This window comes from Lactuca serriola, chromosome 7 (genome assembly GCF_051521515.1).
Source record: "Lactuca serriola cultivar US96UC23 chromosome 7, Lser_US96UC23_V15, whole genome shotgun sequence".
NCBI classification, from domain to species: domain Eukaryota; kingdom Viridiplantae; phylum Streptophyta; class Magnoliopsida; order Asterales; family Asteraceae; genus Lactuca; species Lactuca serriola.
Window position 1 is genome coordinate 29,462,300 of NC_136414.1, and position 24,855 is coordinate 29,487,154.

At 35.0% G+C, this 24,855-nt stretch overlaps 1 long non-coding RNA gene across 1 annotated transcript; it reads left to right on the forward strand.

Moving 5' to 3' along the window:
• Positions 1-21,183: 21,183 nt before the first annotated feature.
• On the forward strand, positions 21,184-24,061 carry LOC145065025 (uncharacterized). The gene is made up of 3 exons (XR_013688208.1): positions 21,184-21,333; positions 21,619-21,657; positions 23,801-24,061. It is a non-coding gene; the product is annotated as an uncharacterized LOC145065025 (long non-coding RNA).
• The last annotated feature ends 794 nt before the right edge of the window (positions 24,062-24,855 follow it).

A 24,855-nucleotide genomic window follows, 5' to 3' on the forward strand; every position in this document is an offset into this window, starting at 1 on the left:
TGAAAAACAAATCAAGACAGGGAAACACAAACTTAGGCTTTGGGAAGGAAAGGAAGCAAATGGATCTATTCACTCTACAACTCCGGGAAAGGTTTTGTTTTTCTTTCCATGATCTTCAAACACAATATTATGTTTTTGTGAATAGTAGTGTATTTGGTTGTGAATAACAGTATATTCATGTGTGAATGAATGTATTTATTTATGAAAGTTCTCATTTGTTAGTGTTCATTGATTTCTATAGTTTTGAACATCTAGTTGTTCTTCAGGTGTGTGCTTTTATCAATTTTATGTTAGTTTGACCTAAAAATATGTTGGTTGGTTGACTATTAAGGTTCTAAGAGTACTTCCTAGAGGTCCTTTGGAGTTGTTTGAGAAGATGAAAGGTGAAGAATTGGAGCTAGAGGAGAATGAAAATTTGTATTATGTTCATTATTTTTTAGATGTAAGTTATATTATTTTTTGATGAATTCGTTTATGTTAGAATGTGTATTTATTTATGCCGTATATTCATTTGTGAATAGCAGTGTATTCATATGTGAATGAGTGTATTTATTTATGATTAAATGTACTTATTTATTCATTTGTGAATAACAAGTTACTCATTTGTTAACAGCAGTGTATTCATTTGTGAATAACATTGTAATCATTTGTTAACGAGTGTATTTATTTATGATTAGCTGTATTCTTTTTATGAACAAATGATAATTTTTATACTCTTTTTATTTTCGGTTGATTAAAAAAAAGGAATTCGATTACTTGTAAATTGATGTGTATTAAATCGTGATTGGAGTAGTATCAAGTTTTTTGAAAAAAAAAATCAACTGTCAATACAAATGTATTAATTTGGGTTCGATTTCTATTCATTTTTTTGAAATAAAAAACGTGAAATAGGAGAAAAAAACTGATTTTTTAAGAAAAAAATTTAATTTTTTTTTTCAGTTTTAAAAAAAAAATTGGTAAAATTGTTTTTTATATTCAATTAATAAGAAAAATAAAAAATCGAATATTTATTTATTTTTTGGTAACTCACACTAAATTCTAGGGAATTTGATTGAATTTTAATTTAATTAAAATATACAATTATTAATATGCCCTAATATATTGATTGGTCCAGAATTGTTCTCGCGTTCTCAACGTTTTAGGTGTTCTCATTTGATCCTTACCATATATATATATATATATATATATATATATATATATATATATATATATATATATATATATATACACACACACGTTTATAAAGTTTTAAGAATTACATGTTTTGAATATATTATGTTGGTGAATTGTTACACTAAATGTATTTAAGTGTAATGGATTGACTTGTTGATCAAAATTAATCTTGATAAAGATTAAACAAGTAAGGAAGGTGTGGAGTACACACTTCTTTAAATTTATGCAAGATTTATAAAGTAATGGCAAATTGATTTTGAAATTGACTTAAAATTTGAACAAAATTGATTTCGGAATATAGTTGGCACTAGACCAAAAATGACTTCGGGATGGATTTAATCTCGAAGTGGAATTGCTCAAATTAAAACTGATCTCGAAATGAAATTGATCTCAAACTTGATTGTGATGCAAATTTGATTTGGTAACTAGATCTAATTGGGACGTGAATTCACTTTCGTAATGAAAGTAGTTATTGTTCAATTGTGATCGTTCTCAACTCGTTGGAACGCAACACATTGGGAATTCTGCATTGGATAACATGTTACTATTTAATTGCGATCTATAGCAAGTCGTTGGAACGCAATGCATCAGAAAGTTCACATTGGAGAACATCAGAACTATTCACTTTGGATCAAAGTGGAACGATTCACATAGGATCGCATAGGAACAAACCATATCAGAACGAATTGCAACAAGCTTGTGTCGTAACACGTGTTGTTCGTTGTTATATCCGATGGTTAAAGTGACCATTTTGTGTCAAGTTTGACTATTGGTGGACACCCGTGGGTTAAACTAATTATCCAGTGGTTAAAAGCCCATTTTGTGTCAGTTTTTTAATGTTTAACTGTCTTGTGATTGTTTTCAACTAAATGACATATTTAAGCAAATTGTGGGTCAAACATTTGAGATAATCTGAGATATATCATTTTATGGTACAACACGTTGAAGAGCACAACAGGAAAAAAACAAACGTCTCATTCTCTTTTCTTGTTCTCAAACTTCCAAGTATTATCCAATTGAGGATTTGGGAGTACCACCCAAATACTTCAATATGAAAGTGTTAAACACGATCTCAAAATTTCTAAGTGCGATTAATCCCAAATCAGCAACAAAAGTAGAAGCATATTTCTAACAAAAATTGAAGTGTTCTTGTGATCATGGGTAATGGTGATTTTGTGAAGGACATGACAAGCAAGTTTGATAAACTGTACAAGTTTAATGGGAAAAAATTTCGTAGATGGAAAAAGAAGATGCATTTCCACCTTACTACTCTAAAAGTGGTGTATCAACTGAGTACACCCAAGCCAGAATTCATTGAAGATGAAACTTTTGAGGCAACAAGAATAAGTTCAAAGTAGGACAATGATGACTACATATGCCGTGGTTATATTCTCATTGGTATGTCTGGTTCTCTGTTTGATATCTACCAAGATGTTGAAACTACTAAAGAACTGTGGGATTTCCTTGAATCCAAGTATATGACTAAACATGCTTCAAGAAAGAAGTTTCTTGTCAATAACTAAATGGGTTACAAAATGTCTGACTCCGGGCCTATTATTGAACACTTCCATGAAATATTTAGGATCTTGGGACTGTTTTCGCAACATAATCTTAAAATGGATGAAGCCATTTTTGTGGTTGTGATTATTGAAAAACTACTCACTTTACGGAAAGATTTTAAACACAATGTAAAACATAACAAATAAGAATTAACTTTAACTCAACTTGGAATCCATTTATTGATTAAAGTGTCATTAAGGACCCAAGAACTTGATAACAATTTGAAAAACAAGAATAAAGTTGGTTCTTCTTCTGTGAACATGGTTAAAGGAGAAAGTTCAAAGAATTCCAAGAAGTCTAAGGGAAAAAAAGGAAGTTTAAAGAAAAGTATAACAAGTCTTCCAACAAGAAGGAAAAAGTGGTTTGATGGAAATGTAACAAACTGAGTCACTTCAAGAAAGATTTTCGTCTTCGTAAAATGAATAAGGATGGTGTTGGATCAAGTGGACCCAAGGATCAAGAAAAGCAACAAGGTCAGTTTTCTGTTTTCTTGCATACTTCTAAATATGTTCAGAATTATATTTCTGTGATTTCTATAGCATTTTATGTTCAGGATGATGATGTTGTGTGGTGGGTTGATTCAAGAGCAACAATCTAAATATGTAAAGATCTTCATTGTTCGAGGAATATGAACTAATAGAAGATGGATCTGTGGTGAAAATGGGAAATGTTGCTACTGAACCAATCAAGGGTTTAGGATTTTTTTTGCTTTAATTTAATTCTAGAAAGTGCTTCTATGTAAACAATGTTTTATATGTACCGAGGATTCGAAAGAATCTGGTATCTGAAATGGTTTTGAATAATTGTGGTTAGAAACAAGTATTAGAAAGTGACAAGTATATCTTGTCAAGACATGGTTCTTTTATAAATTTCGAATATATATGTAATGAAATGATTAGGATTAATATCATTTATCTTAGTTATGATAATTCTGTTTGCATGGCTTCTTCTATTTCTAGCAATAGTTTTGATAAATCTGATTTATGGCATGCTAGACTGGGACACATTCAATGAAAGAGATTCAAAGAAGTGTCAAAAATGAGTTTAATTCCTGCTTTTAGTATAAATAAGGAAAAATGTAAAACATCCATGTTAACTAAAATCACAAGACAACCTTTAAAGGAAGTTAGAGAAAGCAAAGTGTTGGAGCTTATACATAGTGATTGATGTGATTTCCAGGCAACACCTTCCCTTGGAAATAAAAAGTATGTTGTTACATTTATAGATGATGCATGTAGATATTGTTATGTCTATTTGCTACATTTAAAAGATGAAGCTTTGGATAAATTTAATATTTATAAACAAGAGGTTGAACTTCATAAAAAAGAATCAATAAAATTTTTACATACTGATAGAGGTGGTGAGTATGATCAAGTTTATTTTGAATCAACCAGAATAATACATCAAATTACAGCCCCTTATACACCACAGAAAAATGGTGTTGCTAAAAGGAAAAATAGGAATTTAAAAGAAATGGTTAACTTCATGTTGTCCTATTTAGGTCTGAGTGAAGGATTCTGGAGTGATGCTATGATTACAACATGTTATATTTTGAATAGAACTCCAAACAAAAGGAGTAAGAATACTCCTTATGAACTTTGGTGTTAAAGGTACGAAATTTGAGTTACCTCAAAGTTTGAGGTTGTAGAGCAGTTGTAAGGCCTACTGAACTTAAACGGAAAACATTGGGTGAAAGAGGTATATATTTTATCTTCATTGGATATGTTGAACACTCCAAAGCTTATAGATTATATGTTTTAGAATCTAATGACTTTGTGTTTATGAACACTGTTATAAAGTCTAGATATGCTATCTTTGATGAAGAAAGATTTACATCTATTTCAAGACCAAGGGACATGATTCATAAATCTTTCAGAAAGAGTCCAACTCAAGCTGAAGATGTTTCTGGTGGTACAAGTTTTGTTCCAAAACTTAGAAAGAGTTTTAGAGCTAGAAAAGGTAAATCCTTTGAATCTGATTTTCGAATATATTTAGCTGAAGGAACAAAGGATGAGACTATGCCTCAACATCAATATTGTTTTAATATTGAGGAGGATCCAAAGACTTTCAATGCGGCTATGGCTTCTATGGATGTTCATTTGTAGAAAGAAACAATTCAGGATAAGATTGATTCTATCATGCATAACAATACTTGGGTATTGTCTGATTTACCTCCTAGTTACAAGGAATTAGGATATAAATGGATCCTAAAAGGAAGACGAAGGTGGATGGTTTAATTAATAACTATAAAGCTATATTGGTTATCCAAGGCTTTAGGCAAAAGGAAGGCACTGACTTCTTTGATACTTATGCTCCTATAGCTAGAATTTCTACTATTAGATTAATGTTAGCTCTTGCAGCTATACATAATCTTGTGATTCGCCAAATGGATGTGAAAACTGCATTCCTGAATGGTGACTTGGATGACAAAATTTATATAAAACAACCAGAAGGGTTTGTGATGCCTGGAAATGAACACAATGTGTACAAGTTGAAGAAATCATTATATGGTTTGAAAAAAGCACCAAAACAATGGCATCAAAAGTTTGATGATGTTGTCTTGTCTAATGGTTTTGCATTAAACCAAGCCGACAAGTGATGTATAGCAAATTTGATACTTCTAGTGAAGGAGTTATTATGATATGTTAATTTTTGGTACTGATTTGGAAGAAGTTAATAAAACTAAGAAATTCTTATACTCTAGTTTTGAAATGAGAGATTTGGGGGAGGCAGAGGCAATTCTTGGTATAAGAATTAAACAAGGAAACAATGGGATTTCAATTTCTCAATCTCATTACATTGAGAAGATTTTGTGAAATTTTACTTTAAGAATTGTTCTTCTGTTAGCACTCCTATGGATCCTAGAATTAATCTTCTACCAAGTAAAGGATCTGCAGTGTCTCAACTAGAATACTCAAGGGCTATTGGTTGTCTGATGTATGCCACAATTAGCACTAGGCCTGATATAGCATATGATGTGGGAAGGCTTAGTAGATATACTACTAATCCTAGTTCACATCATTGGCAAGTTGTGAGTAGAGTATTGAAGTATTTGAAAGGAACCGTAAATTATGATTTAACTTATAGTGGGTATCCTTTTGTTTTGGAAGGATATTCTGATGCCAGATGGATTAACAACTTAGATGATACTCTGCTACAAGAGGTTGGGTGTTTCTTATTGGATGAGGAGCCATTTATTAGGCATCTAAGAACCAAACATGTATTACCAACTCAACTATGGAATCTGAGTTTGTAGCTTTATTTGCTGATGGTAAAGAAGTTGGGTGGCTAAGAAATTTGATTTATGAAATTCCATTTTGTCCAAAACTGATATCTACCATTTCTACTGGATGTGATAGTTTTACAACATTGGCTAAGACTTATAGTCGAGTGTATAATGGGAAGTCTAGACATTTAGGTGATAGACATAACATGATTCATGAGCTCATCATGATTGGTGTGATTTTTGTTGAGTTTGTGACAACTCAAATGAATTGTAACGTCCTAAAAATTACTAAGTAAAAATTTCATTTTAAAACCAACAAAAACATCATTCATTCATTTCAAAAAACCCATCAAAATGTGATAATGTATAAAATAGTTATCGGAGTACAAATCATGTCATAAAATGTGGAATGATGGTGGATATTGTGCGATCATGTCGGGCCCTTACATTTCGAACTAGAAGTACCTGAAACCATAAACATAAAACTGTATGCACAAAGCTTAATGGGTTTCTCCCAAAATACCCCATACCATACATACATAACATTTCAAAAAATAAATTTTCACCCCCTTCGGTATCTTTCAACTAATACTAGATCTATTTCACCTCCTTCAGTATCTTTCAACTGGTATTGGGTCTATTTAACCCCCTTCGGTATCTATCTTTCAACCAGTAGTGGGTCTATTTCACCCCTTTAGTCTCTTTCAACCAGTATTGGGTCTCTTTCACCCCTACAACAAAGCATACAATCATATCAGCAAGAGTCACAAAGACAACAAGCACATACAAGCATAATAGTAAGTGTCACAAAGACAACTATCATCTTGAAAACATAATCCAGTGGGCCGATTGGTGTTTTTGACCCACGGGTATAGTGAAAAGACTCACCTAACAAACGATGATCAACTGCAACTGCTCCTACTACTGCGAATACAAATGCCACAAACCACCTATACAACTATATAAAGTACATCCTTAGATTCCCTTCCAAAACTAGGGGTGTGACCAAAGTCAACACAAGTCAAAAGTTAAAGTCAAAGGTTAAAGTTAACTCGCCACGTCTTGGCCATGTCGTGGCCCTCAAACGATAAAACATACGCATTTTCCCTAGTCGCCATGCCATGGCAGCCTAGGCGATGTCGTGGGAACTGGATCCAAAATGACTTAACAAGCTAAGCAAGAACCTCTAATCCCAGAGGTTCCAAACCTCTGATTTGATCATTATTGTTGTCTAAAAAGATAAATTTTACAACTTTATCCCTTGAGGTCCACCAAAAGGTGTAGATCTCAAGTCTTAGAACCATAAAGTATAATGATGCCATGAGCTTACTCAAGAAGCGCTAAATCCCTTAAGTCTTGAGCCCATTTGCTCCAGAAGAGCTTATAACACTAAAACCATCCTAAAGATTGATACTTTATAGACGTGCATGTCTAATGTAATTTTTGGACACAACTTAGGTCAAAATGGGATTTTGTGAGAAAAATCTTAAGCATGGCACAAACAAACCACCAAACTTCAGCTCCAAACCATGAACTACTCTAAATGATTTAGCGATTCATAAAGTTGCAACCTTTATGAAATCTCACCATCCCATATAACAATATCAAGAAGAAAACAGGACAAATGCAAGATCTAGCACTCAATAATCAAGAAGGTGGAACCTTGAACACTTACAATGGTCCATAATTGAGCTAGGAAGGAAGATAGGGACTCTCTTGTTGATCATTGGATTACACCTTCTTGTTTCTTCCTTTGATACCTCTCAAAAGCACTCAAGAAAGCTTTAACAATAGAGGAAAGGATTTAGGTTTTTCTTATGGATAAAAGAGGGTGGTGGATGCTAAGGGTGAGCAAACCCTAACCTCCTCATTCCTTTCAGTGCTCTCGTTTCACCTTACCAGGTTCACCTCATTGTTTCGTAAGGCTTTGGTCTACATATCGAGAAACACAACCAGTTTCTCAATGTAGTTCAGGCTCTCATCAATCTGAATGTCCTCCAAAGGTACCACTAGGGAATCATCAACCAAACACTTCCGTAGTTGAGATATGTGAAAAGTGATGTGAATTTGATTGAGCTCTTCAGGCAGCTCCAAATGATAAGCAACCTTGCCTATCTAGGCAATAACCCTGAAAGGACCGATATATATGGGGCCCAACGTGCCCCACTTCCTGAACCTGATAAAACCTTTAGGAGTACAATATCTCTGACCTGAAACTCCAAATCATACAGGTGCCTATCTACATAGCTCTTCTATCGACTATGCATGGTCTGCAATCTCCCGTGCACCAGCCGGATCAGCTCGGTAGTCCAAGGCACCACCTCTATGCTACCCATGACTTGCTGAACGACCTCGCCTCAACAAATCGGGGTCCGAAACTTCCTCCCGTAGAGCATCTGAAATAGAGGTTGGTCAATATTTGCGTGGTAGCTGTTGTTGTAAGAAAATTCAGCTAATAGAAGATACGTATCCCAGCTACCGCTGAAATCCAACAACAAGCCCGAAACATATCCTCCAAAGTCTATATAGTCCACTCACTCTGTCCATTATCATGTGGATGAAAAGTCATGCTGAATTGCAGACGAGTACCCAACTCCTCATGAAATCTCTTCAAAAATGTGTAAGTGAAGCGTACATCCCGAACCGATACTACTGATACTAGAACCTCATGTCGTGCCACAACCACTCGGATATAAATGTCTTTTAACTTCTCTACAGAGATGCTCTCCTGAATGGGAATAAAATGATCACTGTTGGTCATCGATCCACAATTACCCAAATCAAATCCCCCCCCCCCCCGATGTACGTGGCAACTTCATGATGAAGTCCATCGTCACCTCTTCTTATTTCCAAAAGAGAATGCCTAACGTCTTCATTTTTCCATGACGTTCCTGATGTTGGACCTTGACTTTCCTGTACGTCAAGTACCTCTCCACGTAGCAAGTCACATCCGCTTCATGCAATACCACTAATAATTGCATCGGAGGTGTCTGTACATTTTTGTTGTACCCGGATGAATGGAAAATCTCTACTTGTGCGCCTCTACGTTAGTACCTGTCGTATACCACCCCAATACGGAATCCAAATCTTCCGATGAAAGGTCGCTAATTCCCTACTATTGTAATCAAAAGATGAACCTGCCCTATAATGCGCTCACTTTTGCGGTGTTTCTCTTTCATGGTATTGACTTGGGCCTCACAAATACTCTCCAATAATGAAGTAATCACCGTCATCTTTAAACATAGATCTCGAATAGGTGCACTCGTCACCTTGCAAATGAGAGTTCCAGCCACCACATTGGCCTTTCCGAGATGATAAAGGATCTTGAAATCATAATCATTCACTACATCCAACCACCTACGCTGCCTCAGATGCAGATTTGGTTGATCCATCAAGTACCTCAAGATCTTGTGATCCGTGTAAATAGTACAATGGACCCCATAGAGGTAATGTCACCAAATCTTGAAGGTGAAACCACCGCCCCCTAACTCCAAATCATGAGTGGGATAGTTCGTTTTATGAGGCTTCATCCGGCTCGAAGCTTAAGCAATAACCTGACCCCTCTGCATTAGAACCACACCCAAACTTGTGATCAACACATCATAGTATACCATGAAATCATCCACACCCTTTGGAAGGTTCAAAATCAGAGTCGAGCACGACCTCTATCTCAAAGTTTCAAATGTCACCTGCTGCTAAGGCCCCTAGCGGAAACTAACTGTCTTCATCTTCAACCTGGTCAATGGAATTGCGATCCTAGAGAAATTCTCGATGGAGCTCTGATAATACCCTGCTAAACCCAAGAAGCTTTGAATCTCATATGGAAACTTTGGAACTTCCATTGCATCACATCCTCAATCTTTGCCGGATAAACCAATATCCCTTTCTCATTAACAAGGTGCCCCAAAAACTGCAACTTGTGCAACCAGAACTCGCACTTGGAGAAATTGGCATAAAGGCTCTCCATCCTTATAGTCTCACGAACCTCGCGTAGATGATCCTCATGTTGCCCTTTGTATTAGAATAAAACAAGATATCATCAATAAATAAAATGGAAGACCAATCCATCATTGGCCTACACACATAGTTTATTAGATCCATAAATGTGGCTAGTGAATTGGTGAGCTCGAAAGGCATCACCGTAAACTTGTAATGAGCATAACAAGGCCTGAAGGTAGTCTTCTGGATATCCTCATATCTGACTCTCATCTGGTGTTAGTCAGAATGTTGATCAATCTTGGAGAACCAAGATGCACCCTGTAACACGTCGAATAAATCATTAATTCTTAGAAGCGGATATTGGTTCTTCACCGTCAACTTGTTCAACTCGCGATAATCAATGCAGATCCTGTGGGAGCCATCCTTCTTCTTCAAAAATAAAATCGGTTCTCCCCTAGGCGAACTACTCGGTATAAAAAACCCATTGTCTAACAGCTCTAGTAGCTGTGTAGACAACTCATGCATCTCCGGCGGTGCTAAATGATAGGGTGCCTTGGCTATTGGTGCCACACCTAGAACTTGATCTATATGGAACTCCACTTATCTCTCCGGAGGAAATCCAAGCAAGTCCTCCAGAAACACATATGAATACTCTCGAACTACCGGTACATCCTCAATAGTCCTCTTTCTCTCCTTCCGATGTTCCGATACATAAGCCACAAAACCTGAACAACCATGTTGAAAATATCTCCTAGCTCTCACAGCTTCATAGAGATTTGGTCCGCACGGAGCACCCTCAACCTAAATAACTAGTTCTCCCCTACTTGGGGTTTGAACCCGCACTAACTAGTACTCGTATTCATTCATCGCCCTATTAGCGCTCAACCAGTCCATTCCCATAATGACCTTGCTCTCGCGTAAAGGAATAACAACCAAATCAATTGGGTACCTCTCTCGGAACAGCTCAAGAGTACAACCCCGATGAACCCTCGATACTCTCACTGAACGATCATCAACGATCTCCACCTCCAACGGGTGATCAAGATCCCCAAGAGCATCATTAAATCTCTTGCTTAGTGCAAGAGATATAAATGATCGGGTAACACTCGAATAAGAAAGAATCATAGCAGGCAATCTCTGTACTAAGAACATCCCTAAACATCACAAAATAAAACATAATCATAAACAATAATGAAAGTGTATAAATGAATGGAAAACACACCCATAACCATGACAGGAGTCGCACGTGTCTCCTTGACCGTTAGATGAAAAGCCCTGCTCTTCACTACAGGGGCCGTATGCTTGCCCTCCCGTCCATGTGTGATCCTCAAAGTCGTCGAATCCGGTGATGTAACTGCTCCTACCGTCAAACTCGCCCCCTCGGTACATCCGCTAGTGCGAAATGCATTGGCGACATCCACTAACCATCTGGTACTCGTAATGGGGTCCCGAGCCCCATGGTAGTCGGGAGCTTCACAAGCCCTGAACTCATTGAAACTCAGTGTGCGTGAACCCATCATGGCCGCCACCTCAGTGCGGAAAGCACTTAACCTCTCATCCAAAAGCTCAAGAATGCCCTCCTTGATTGTGCCAAAGATCACAGGAGTTTGGTCTAGTATGTTGTGCGTGATCTTTGAGGAGATGAACTCCCTAGTCTGCTAGTCTAGCTGCTCAGCTCTAGAGCCTGAGCCTGATCCCTCACCGGCACCTGAACTGCCAACTGCTGGTCTAGGGCGTAAAACCACCATTCTGAAAATAAACACATCATAACATACTTCAGAATATTGAACATAACTCGAGGGATCTCATACACTACAAGTTCCCTAGATTCATCTCAACCTTCCTTGATTCGAGTACGGATCCTCTGTGTTTAGTAGTACGGGTCCATACTACCTTCCACATCTATCCGCACTTTCCTCAAGAACTGCCTTGACTCCACCAAGTCCCTTATACTGCTACTGCTTTACGCGCTACTCTCATCCTAGGCTTACCCTCGGGTAATTACCATCCCACTCTCCGCCATCAGCTTCATAAGAAGTCTCTGCTATCTTCCCCAAACTGGCTCGTGAATACCATTACATATCACTCAAACTAGATAATCTTTTAATGAGAGATCCTAACCTACAACGTTTGGACTCAAACAAGAGCTGCGAAATAGAGCTAGACCTAACCTTCTAAAATTATTTAGTCCTCGCAATATGTAACTTAACATATTTGTTTACTAGTTAGTAAAGGATAACTAGAACTCCGAAAAGCACAAAGCAAGCAGCATTCGAGCATTGAGTAAACATAATCAAGCATACACCAATCAGGCTATCATACTGACTAATCTGTACTAGCATGCAGTCCTCATAAAGCTGATACACATATAATAGGCACATAAGGCATCCTTCCTAGATCCTTAGTCCTAATCTAGCATGCACTTCTCATAAAGTTGATAATCATATCATAACGTAAACTTGTATGGGTAATTTGGGAGTACTTACTTGAGCTCGGCTGATTGCATGCACCACACCTTTTTCTCTCTTCAAAGTTCTTTTGTCTTTATAAATTCTTTTCTCTTTTCTAAATTCTTTTTATAAAAATTATTTCCTTTTGAAAATATTCATACCAAGTAATTAGTTTGAGTTCAGACACAACCAAGAGTGTGCCCGAATCCCTCAAACCAAGGCTCTGATACCAACTTGAAACATCCCAAATATACCGCCCAAAAATATAGTTTTCAAATCATTATTAAAACCATAAATCAACCATCATCATAAAAAAATCAAGAACCATGTATCTCAAAACATTATGTCAAATATTGTATCAAAATCATATAAGTAATCATCAAAATCTAAAACAATCCCAGGCTGAAACTGTGATGTGTGCCATGCGATCATCCCGATCCATTCCATTTGCTAGTGGAAGTACCTGAAGCCAAAACAGAAAATTGTAAGCACACAGCTTAGTGAGTCTCCCCAAACTACCACATACCATACACATATAACATGCAACTAAGAGATACAGGCCTCGCCCACACTCATGGAGATATTGGCCCCGCCCACACTCCACTAACTAGGAGATACGGGCCTCGCCTACACTCCGCTGACTCTAAGATACAAGCCCTGTCCACACTCAGCTACTTCGAGATACGGGCCCCACCCACACTCGACTACTATGACATATGGGCCCCGCCCACACTCAACTACTAAACATACATACAAGTATCACACAGACAACAAGTATAATTAAATCTATCAACCAGGCATATATCTATAATCAAACTAAACTGTGAGATACGGGCCCCGCCCACACTTGGCTACTATGAGATATGGGCCTCACCCACACTAAGCTACTAACATATCATATTACGGGTCGGCCTTGGTGCCTTTGACTCGTTCCTACTGAAGGGAACTCACCTCGCAAAAATGACTTTTTGATGGAAGATTATCTAGAAGTATTAATCTTAACCAAGTTGTAGTATATGTCACAAGGTTTCCGTGCATATAAAGAACGCCAAAATCCGAGTTATAACGAAGAAGTTATGACCTGTCGAAGTTTCGCGACAGAACCGGCACGACACAGCGCAACGTAAAAAGTGAATTTACGTTAGAGCGGTATTTAGCCTTAGCAATCTAAACGAGGATTGAAGGTCTCGTTGTTGGTATCGAAGCGATAAAAAGTTAGGCGAGAACGGACGTCAAACGAAGAAGTTATGAATTTATAACGAAGTTTTTTTGTCGCGGCCTATTAAAAATAAATAATAAAAATAAATTCGAAATTAGCCGACGGAGTCTAAACGAAAGTTGTAGAGTGTAGTCTCACCTTCGCGTGGATATAAAGAACGTCGAAAACGGAGTTCGTATGAAGAAGATATGAATTTCCAAAGTTTATTAAATAATTTGTATTTATTTTTAATCTTTAATTCGGAAGCATTATCCGAAGGAGTCACCGGTCTGACCCGAGGTACGCCCCGCGTACTCCGAAGTGTCGACATTTGCAGCAAGTGGCTTCGGATGATGAACTCCATGACGCATTCGGACCAGTATGCCCCGCGTACTCCGAGGCTCCAGCCTCCTATAAATAGGATGCGAGGGCAGCCGAGTTCTTTTGCTATTTTCTCTCTTCTCTCTCCCGTTTTGCATCGATTTGCGTGCCAGAAATACCCCGAAGCCCCGGTATCATACTCCAGCCCCGAGGCAAGTCCCGAGATCCCAAAGATCCCGAGAAGTGCGGTTCCCGAGCCGAAGCTCTGTCCGCGAGAAGTTCGATTTTTGTGGAGATCTTCCAGATCTGCTGAGGATTACTACTTCTGCAAGTCGTAGTGCTGTCTGATCATCTTCTGATCAAGTGAGTGTATACTACCTTTCATAAACACGATAATAATACAAGTATGGTTCGAGCGTATTAAGTATATTGCTGTTTATATGTGTGAGTGTGTAGTTACTTTCTTCTAACACATAAATATTAAGTATTTTCTATAAAATACGTGCTATGTGTATGATATAAAGTTGTTTATATGTGTGGGTGTATAGTCCCTTTCATAAACACGGGTATAATACAAGTATTGTTTGAATGTATCACGTATATGTTTGGGAGAGTGTGTGGTTACTTTCTTCCAACACATAAATATGAAGTATTTGTTATAAAATACGTGCTATGTGTTTATATATTGTTGTTTATTTGAGATGAGTATGGAATGAATGTCTTATATAGTTTTTAAATGAGTTAAACTGTATATGTATTCCATATCTACAAATATGTTGGGTAGAACATGGGTAGATGAGATAGTTGGTATGTGATAAAATGATGATGTATGTAAGATGATTAAGAATGATATTGGCAGATGCACCAATTAGAGAATGTCATAATGCTAGCAGATGCGCTCAAGCATAGTATTGGTAGATGCACCAAAGAGAAAGTGACATAATACTAGTAGATGCACTTAAGTACAGTATTGGTAGATGAAACTAAAAGAGCATGCCATAATGATAGCAGATGCGCTTGAGAATAATATTGGTAGATGCACCAAGTAGTGAATGTCGTGATCTTGGCAGATGCGCCAAATAGTGATTGTCATAACAATAGCAGATGCGCTTATAGGATAATCTTGGCAGAGGCGCTTATAGGATAATCTTGGCAGATGCGCTTATAGGATAATCTTGGCAGATGCGCTTATAAGATAATGTCGTTAGATGCGCATAAAAGAGAATGTCATAAACCTGGCAGTCGCGCCTCATAGTGTATGACGTAATCCTGGCAGAGGCGCTTAAAGGATAATGTTGGCAGATGCAGCTTATGTAGCAATGGAAGTTTGTGTAAATTCCTTAGGTCAATCCTTAGGAATGAAGGAATGGCGAGTAGTTGAATTCCTAGGGTAAAATCCTAAGAAACATAATAGGGATGAGTAATTGAGTTGATTGTTTGATGGTTGAATATAATAATTGTATTATTGTGGGTTGAAAACCCTATATGCTCACCAGGCTCCCAAGCCTGACCCACTCAGTTTTCTTTGCATTACAGGTAATGGCACAAGAGTATAAGTTGGTGGACTTGACGAGAGATTTTGGATTATAGGCCAGTAGTTATGAATAATTGTTGTAAGGTCTATTTATTATTGTTTATGCTTTTGGTCTGTATCGGAACATGACATCCCGAGGTTTTATTATTTAATGAAAATACATTCTCTTTGAGAAACGTTTTGATAAATGGTTATCATATTTTATTTTGGGAACAAATTCCGCAATCGTTTTCTTTAAATGATCACTTTGATTTATAAAACAAAGCATAAACAAATCGGTCTTTTCTAGCCGTGAAAATGGGCATGTCACAGTAAAATGACCATTTACCCCTAGTCATGGTTACCATCCTGGTCAAAGTCAACCTTCCAGGTTGACCTAACTCGCCGAGTCACATTATTGACTCGACGAGTTCTATAATTTAGAAACCCTAAAATCGCGACTCGGCTCGTCGAGTTACCATATGACTCGTTGAGTTCCCAGGCTACTCATCATCACGACTGGACGAACTAACTCGTCGATTCGTCCTCAGACTCGCCGAGTCCTAGCATGTTCAGAAAAAGGACAGATGATCCAACTCGTCGATTTCCTTTACAACTCGGCAAGTTTCATGAACATCATCGAGGATCCTTGATCAGACTCGCCGAGTTCCCTTATGAACTCGTCGAGTCCCTTGCAGATCTATACTAAACAGCTGATTTCACACATCTAAGGCTCCAGAATACAGATCCATATCGTTTCCATGGTTCGTTTCTATAAAGCTGGAGACTTGATGGCTTTGCACACCTCAAATGGACCCAAAATCAAGTTATAGCAACCTACTTCCATGAACATGACCATTGCTTGGACAAAACGGGTTCAATACCTCTTTTATGGTTCTAGAAGCTAAATATCACAGGAAGAAGGGATTGCTTGGCATACAACCCATGGAGAGTAACTTATCCTACTCAAAGGGATCAAAAGGACCCATAAATCAACACTAAAATAGATCTAAGTTATGGGTTATCAAGCTAAGAGCTTTTTACCTCAGAAGGTTGCCAAAGATGGATGAAATCCTGGATCTTGATCTTCTCCACAAGCTTGATGGTTCCAAACTCTTCCAACTCTCTTCTATATCACAAAAACACACTCAGAACTTCAATAATCTCTCAAGGATGAAGCTCATAACGAATTAGGGTTTTTGGAGGACAAGGAGGCTGGTAAGGGAGGCCCAAAAGGGGGTTAAGTGGCTTAAATAGGGTGCAAAACCCCGAAAATAGGGTTTCCTCCTAACAAACCTACTCGTCGAGTCCAGGTTTCGACTTGCCGAGTAGACCATTTAATTCCCACGTCCCATCTGGCATCTACTCGACGAGTTAGGGCTACCAACTCATTGAGTAGTTTTTACAAAATTTAATATGAAATGAACTGATGCATACCGGAAATAGGGCGTTACACATACATACTTGTACACCCATCATACTCACCAGGCATAGCAATCTTTCCAATTTAGCACTTAATTCATTAAGACTTGGGTCCAAATTCATATCTGACTTCTGCAAGGTGGTTAATCACATAATGTTGCCAACTTTATGTGCATGTATGGCTAAATGGGATACTAGAGCTCAAATGAGCTTAATACTTGACTTAATACATACATGGAACCAAAACCACCATAAAGTTTGCACCTTTATGCCCAAGGAACTGATGATATATCCAGATCTACAATTTCAAGCTTAAAAACGACTTTAACTCCCACTCATCAACCAAAAGTGTCAAAATGACCAAAATGAACCAAAAAGAAGATCCATGAAATGAAAAGACAAGGTTGAGACTTTATACCTCATAAGCCACCAAAAGGAGATGTAAATGTTGGATCTCAAAGCTTTCCTTCAAAGAATAAGTCTTTAAGTTTCTCCTTCTTCTTCTAGATCCACAAAACCCTCAACAAAATCTCACAAGAGCTTCAAGATCACCAAACATGGGTTAGGAGTCGAATTAGGGTTTTTTAGATCATGGTGGCTGACTTAGAAATGATCAAGAGAGGCTATCATAAAGCTTATATGCGCCCAACATACGAGGCCTCGCACTCTCATACCACCTTTCTCATTATGCCCAGCGTACACCACTTTACGCCAAGCGTACTGACCTCCTCAGCTATACGCCCCGTGTACTACCTTGGTACACCCCACGTACTAGGGTTCCCTCTGAAACCCTAAACATTCCGAAGGCTATAACTTCCTCGATTTATGTCCATTTCCAACAAACTTTATATCCACAGAAAGGTGCCAAGAAGCCCTACGCTTCTAGCAACCCATCATAGCATTAAAACTCCCCGAGCCAATCCCAAATTTTATAAAGTACTTAGTTAACGAATTACAATTATGCCCTTAGGCTCCGAAACACCATTGAACACTCGGATCACTTAGACTTTAACACCCTCATCCAAAAAGGGCCAAATCCTTTCTTCCTTAAGATTCCAAGCCTTATGATAACTGATGATCGGGTTGTAGCCTCAAATAATGAAGCGATTTGAAACCGGGTGTTACATTAGCCGATCATGTAACCAAATGGTTAGTTAGAGATCTTGTGCACAAGACGGCTGTATGGATGGGTTTAAAGTCTATTTAAAATATTTTATATTGAGATACCTAATTCCCATCTAATGTAACATTAGATGTTGAATTAAATGTGGAAAGCTTGATATTTAAAGATTGGAACACATTATTATTATCATCTTAAGGTATGTGTTCAGTACTGCAAGTTAAGGAGGTTGAAATTTTATTTCTTAATAGTTCTTTGAAAATTTGCATTTGCAGGTGCAAGAACAAAAGAACTGCCTATATAAGCATGAAATTTAGCTATTTGAAGAGGTTGAGACTTGACTTTCATATGCTTATTAAAGGATGGGATACAAGCTAGTAAAATATAATGTCAAGTTAGAAATTATGAGAATGTAAATTGTTGTGTACATTATCTTCATGTATTCACTTGGATACAAGGTTCAATCCTTAATGACACCCTAATATTCGAATATTTGGAATGAATAATATACTAATTTGAAATTCAGTCGTCACAAGATTTCATTTATGCATCAGTTTGTTGTTGTTATGTTTTGTTTTTAAGTTAATCAAGATTACACTTAAATGAGGGAGGTTTGTTGGTGAATTGTTCCACTAAGTGTATTTAAGTGTAATGGATTAACTTGTTGACCAAAATCAATCTCGATAAATCTTGAAAAAAAAGTAAGGAAGGTTTGGAGTACACACTTGTTTATGTTTATAGAATATTTATAAAGTAACGGAAAATTGATTTTGGAATTGACTTGAAATTGGAACAAAAGTGATTTCGGAATGTAGTTGGTATCATACCGAAAATGACTTCGGAATGGATTTAATCTTGGAGTGGAATTGATCTCAGACTGAAATTGATCTTGGAACGAAATTGATCTCGGACTTGATTGTGATGCGAATGCGACTTGGTAACTAGAACTGATTGCAATGTGAATTCACTTTCACAACAAAAGTGGTCATTGTTCAATTGTGATCGTTCGCAACTCGTTGGAAAGCAACGCATTGGGACTTTCACTTCGGATAGCATGTTACTGTTCAAATGTGATCGATAGTAACTCGTTGGAATGATATGCATCAGAATGTTCGCATTGGAGAGCATCAGAAATATTCACTTTGGATCGCATCAAGAACGATCTACATAGGATCCCATCGAAACGACTTATATCGGAACGAATTGCAACAAGCTTGTGTCAGAACACATGTTCGGTGTTATATCTAATGGTTAAAATGACCATTTTGTGTTAGGTTTGGCTATTGGTGGACACTCGTTGGTTAAACTAATTATCTGGTAGTTAGAATCCCGTTTTGTGTTAGTTTTTGAACGTTGTAACTGTCTTGTGATGGTTTTCAACTAAATCACATATTTAAGCAAATTTTGGTAAAACATTTGAGATAATCTGAAAGATATAATTTTGTGGTACAACACGTTGTAGAACACAATAGATAAAAACATATTTCTCATTCTCTTTTCTTGATATGAAAGTGCTAAACACGATATCATAATTTCCATGTGTTATTAATCCCAAATCGCCAACAGAAATAGAAGCATATTTCTAACATATTTTTATAAGAATTTACATGTGTTATTAATCCCAAATCGCCAACAGAAATAGAAGCATATTTCTAACATATTATTATAAGTAAAAGTAACATGACGATATTTCCAAGTTTTTTTTTCCAAGACAACAAATTAGATAACCTATTTTTAAATATCACCTATCTATAATACATTATAAAGGAAATCTCACTGTTTCTAAAAATAACTTTAATATACTAATATTATTTTTTTAAGACGTTCAAACGATTTAGCCAATAGTACAAGTAACAACCAATAAAATAATATTAAATTTATAACTTAACCCTATTTAGGTGGAAAAGATAGGCAAAGATTCAAACTAAAAATATATTATGCCTAAAATAAAGGTAATAAATCTTTATTTATTGTACCAAATAAAAAACGTGTCCCATATATTGTGGAAAATTTGAAATCCTAGACGGCGATTCAAAATTTAAAATTGAAGGTTACAATTCCGCTTTTATTATTGAGGTTAATACGTGGATAATAAATTAAAATATGTCAAATAATATTGATTATAATATTTATCTTTATTATACAAAATACACAAAAGTACAAGTTAGTTATTAATATAAAGTGAAAATGACTGACAAAGTTATTCATTATTATTATTATTATTATTATTATTTTGAAATTTAGAACTTCTACTTTTTAAATAAAGTGTTATAAGAATTATTATACATATATACACGTCATTTGTATCAAATCTGAAAATAAGAATTATCAAAAATAATTTCAATATGAAGAAAATAAGACTATGCATTTTACATGTTTATTATTATTATTTTTATATTTGAAAATATTTGATAAAACAAGAAAGTAAATCTTAAACAAAAACAAACTGAATGATTAATAATTCTTGACAATAAAAATCAAACATGTCTAATTTAAATTGACCGGAAACCAACTATTTTAATAATACTATATTGATTAATACCCAATAAATTATTAAATACAAAGACTTTGTATTATAATTTAATATGTATACCACAAAAAAAAATAAAAAAAATATGGATAATATAAAAAAATCTTGTAAAAGGACTAGATGTGTAATTTGCCCTATTATTTTTTTTTTTTTAAAAAAAAAAAAGAAAAAAAAAAGAAAAAAAAAAACTTGAAAATTTGGACATATTTTGATTTTTAATAAGAAACTACCTACATGCTTTTTACCAAAAACAATAATATAATTTTATTTTTAACTCAAAATAATAATGCAACTTATATGTTAAAAGAAAACAACATACAAAATATTTTGAAACTTTGCCGCTCGTCGCATTGCACGGGTAGACGGCTAGTTCTTTTAAGAGACTTCAACTCAAAACTTCTTATTTTCTTATTTTAAAGGTTCATTTCTTACCGTCAGAATTAAAGCCCTTTGATAATATTTCCACGTTAAAGAATATATATTATTGTTATAAGTCGTAGAATCTTAAATAAAAATATTGACAACTCAAATATTGACGTACGTGATGGTTTTCAAAAGAATTTTATGCAATATTTTATTCGTGCATTTAGGAGTAAATTTCTTATAAATCACACGTGTAATGTTTCTATTAGGCCGCATCCAATTACCCTTTTATGTGGTTATAATTGGTCTCTAAAACTTCCATTTAACGCGTATAATTACGACGTATAATTAGGACAGTAGGCTTTTTTCTATATAAATCAAACAATACTGAAAATTTCAAGCGGGGTGTAGTACAATGAAGTCTTATAGCTCCATTTTTCTGTTGGCTGTTTTTTTTGCCATGGTACTCGTTTCTTTTGCAGGAAGAAATTTCCCACCAGAAACTCATTATTCCAAAGGTAGATTACCAATCAACACATGTATTTCTGTGTAGATATACTGTATTTTTTTTAATAAAGACAAAAGATTAATAGTTCGCCTTGTGTTCAGTGCGTGGCTGCTTTATGTAGATATATGTTTGTATCTATGTATATGTATGTATGTAAGATGTAAATGTTTTTGATCTGTTTTGTAGGACTACCGAAAATCTATAATCACTCTTTTAATTATATGTAAAAAATCTTGTTGCCTATGGGTGTAAGATACTGAAGTTTGCCTTGCATTTGTTTTTATTTATTTTGCAGGAAGAACTCCCCCACCTGCAACTTATAACGATTCCAAAGGTTGTCTTATTTTTCGCTTGCTATTTTCATACAAAAAATTGAATATATTAGACCAAACCGAGAATATTTATTACAAGTTATGGGTTAGTCACACTGAATAACACATTTTATACATTTTATGAGTTATATACATACTAATCTACATAATACATCATATTGAGTAATTAAGAAGTGAATAATATATGGAAATAATTGATATTCAGCATTCACATTTAAAAGATATTATATATTCACTTATCCATTCATATGTTACTAACACACGACTATAATGTTGTATATTCTAATTATTCACATTTGAATAACAGAAAAAACTTAATAAAATTAGATATACTACTTATGTATACATATTGTAAAAGAGCTGATATAAACTAAAATAAAAACATAACTTATATAACAAATTATTAATATTAGGAACCTTTATTTATTAAACATACTTAAAATATGATTTTTTTTGTATAATTATTTTTTCTCGATAAAATAATATATATATATATATATATATATATATATATATATATATATATATATATATATATATATATCAAAGATCGACAAGATTCAAAAACAGGAAGTAAATAAAAACACGACAATGATTGAAATGTGCTGAATGATTAAGCTTCACAACCTCAGAAGAGCTCGATAAAGAACTTCTACTGTAGAGGCGTGATATATATATATATATATATATATATATATATATATATATATATATATATATATATATATATATATACACACACACACACACTAATTTTGCTCGGTATATGCATGTACGTTGCTTCCCGTTACCACCACCATCTTCCATTCATGCCTTTTTTCTTCTTTTTCTCAAAAACGCCGGTGTGGGCAATGCCCACACCTACCAATCTAAGGAAGTGATTAATACATGTTAATAAGAAAATGGGACAAGTACTTATATTTTCCTTTTGTGTCGCAAAATACTTCTTTTGATTCATGATAATTTGATTAAAATCAAGGCTTACAAACGTTTTTTTATTCTCAACTAGATGTGTATTTGCGGAAAGCGGCGGTGAGAGATAATTTTTTTGTCGAATAGTTTCTTACGAGGAAATAATTATTAGACTTGATTGTTAGTAATTATGTAATAAAATAATTAATTATAACTTTTAAATAAAATATTTATTTTTCGATCTTATATTTATATTATCTTTTTATATATTTGATGTAAATTAATTAATTTCGGTGTTTAGTTTATGAAATGTAAATTAATTTATATATATGTCTTTAATATTTTAAAATTGTCATTTTGCTCCAAATTAATTTTTTTAATAACCTTCCTTAATTTAAGTTTTAAAATTTTTGGCAAATATTGATTATTTATGCATAATTGATTTGTACAAAAGCTTTACAACTTGTACCATTTAAATTTCAATATATAACTAATATGTTTTATAATATATATATATATATATATATATATATATATATATATATATATATATATATATATATATATATAATTTTTTTTTTTTTTTTTATATATGAAACTGTAGGTGAAAAAATCGCCTACAGTATGCTCTCTATAAGGTATCACAAACCGTAAAAAAATTAAAACCTTAGGTTTCGGAAGTTACATACGGTGTACAAGCTTTTAATGAACAGTTTTCACGTTAACAACATGTACACCTTAGGTATTCTGTTTTTTTCTTTGTTGCGTTTTTTTCAAAATAAATTATAACCATTGCTAATAGATTTTATACGATACAACAAAAACCACAAAAAAAGGAAGAATAGGAGAAAATATGTGATTATTGTTTGGGGCCGCCATTAAGATAGTGTTTTTCAACTTTATATATTTTGAGCAAATGGAGCGTCACAATAAAGGGTCTCTGAAAAGTAGCCCAATGCCTCCCCAAACAGTAGTTCATTTAAGAGGTTGTAGCCAAACCATAGTTTTCTCCTTAAAACAATAGTTTTGGCTAATTATCTACGTTTTGATGATTATTTTGGTTAAAGGCTAATTTTTGGCTATCAAATGAAAAATAATTAAGAAAAATGGTTAGATTAGTAATTTTCAAAAAAGAAAATTAATACTGAATAGTAAAACTAAAAGCTTTTACCATCGTGCATATGGTATCGAGTTTAAAAGATTACGATGTTTCACTTTGTTGTATGTGTCCAGTTGTTGGAGGGTCAGGGAAAGGAGGAGCTTGTTGCGTCGAATGGTTATGTTTGCCCAATTGTCCTCCTCGCAAAGGAGGAGGTAAGTAACAATATGGCAATTTCATCGATCATGTAATTGTGTATTGTTATACTTTGTAAAAGAATATTATATACCCAATAATCATTTTCTTGATATTTGTGCTTGTTCTTGTAAGAACCAATTACCATATGTACTTTATAAGGAAAAAGTTGAAATATTATATGGAATTATTGATGATCATGTCTCATTCCAGGTTTCAATTTTCTTTTTCTCGACAGTAGGTTAGGTATTAAAGCTTTTGAATTTGTTCCGATTTTGTCATTATCATAGGTTACTATTTGATTTTACCTAAAAATAAATTACAAAATCATCACCTTGATTGTTATTTTTTTTGACGATTTCGTACCTAAGTTTGTCCTTTATTACTATTTTGGTCCCCATGACATTTTCTTAGATATTTCTATTTTTATACATAACTATTTGAGTAAATTACATAAATAATCCTTGTGTAGTTGTGTTTACAAGTTACAAAATGGCCATTGCTATTGTTGTAACATTTTCTTGTTCTTTGTTAATCCTATCATATCCTATCTCATCCTATCTTATTTAATTATCTATCTATCCATCTATCTGGATTTGCATAAAAAAATCAGGTTTACGAACTGAACCGCAAAGAACTGAAAAACCGGTTCACTATGAACCAATCCAATTTAGGAACCAAACCGTCGGTTTGCACCGGTTCGAAATTGTAGTCATTGTAACCTGGTTTTACCAGTTTAGTACTATATGAACCGGTTTGGAACCGCCGGTTTGCACCTTATGAACCAGTCTGGAACCGGTTTAGATAGGTTCGCCTTTTTTTATGAAGGAACCGGTTTAGGGCTAAACCGATTTTGATTTACTTGAGCTGAACCAAACCAGTTCGTTTTGGAAAAAAAAACGGTTTGTACACCTCTATATCTATCTCGCACAGTTTGTGTCAAACCGATGGACGCAGGTGATGCAACTGTGGAAATGGAAAAAGGGAACATATA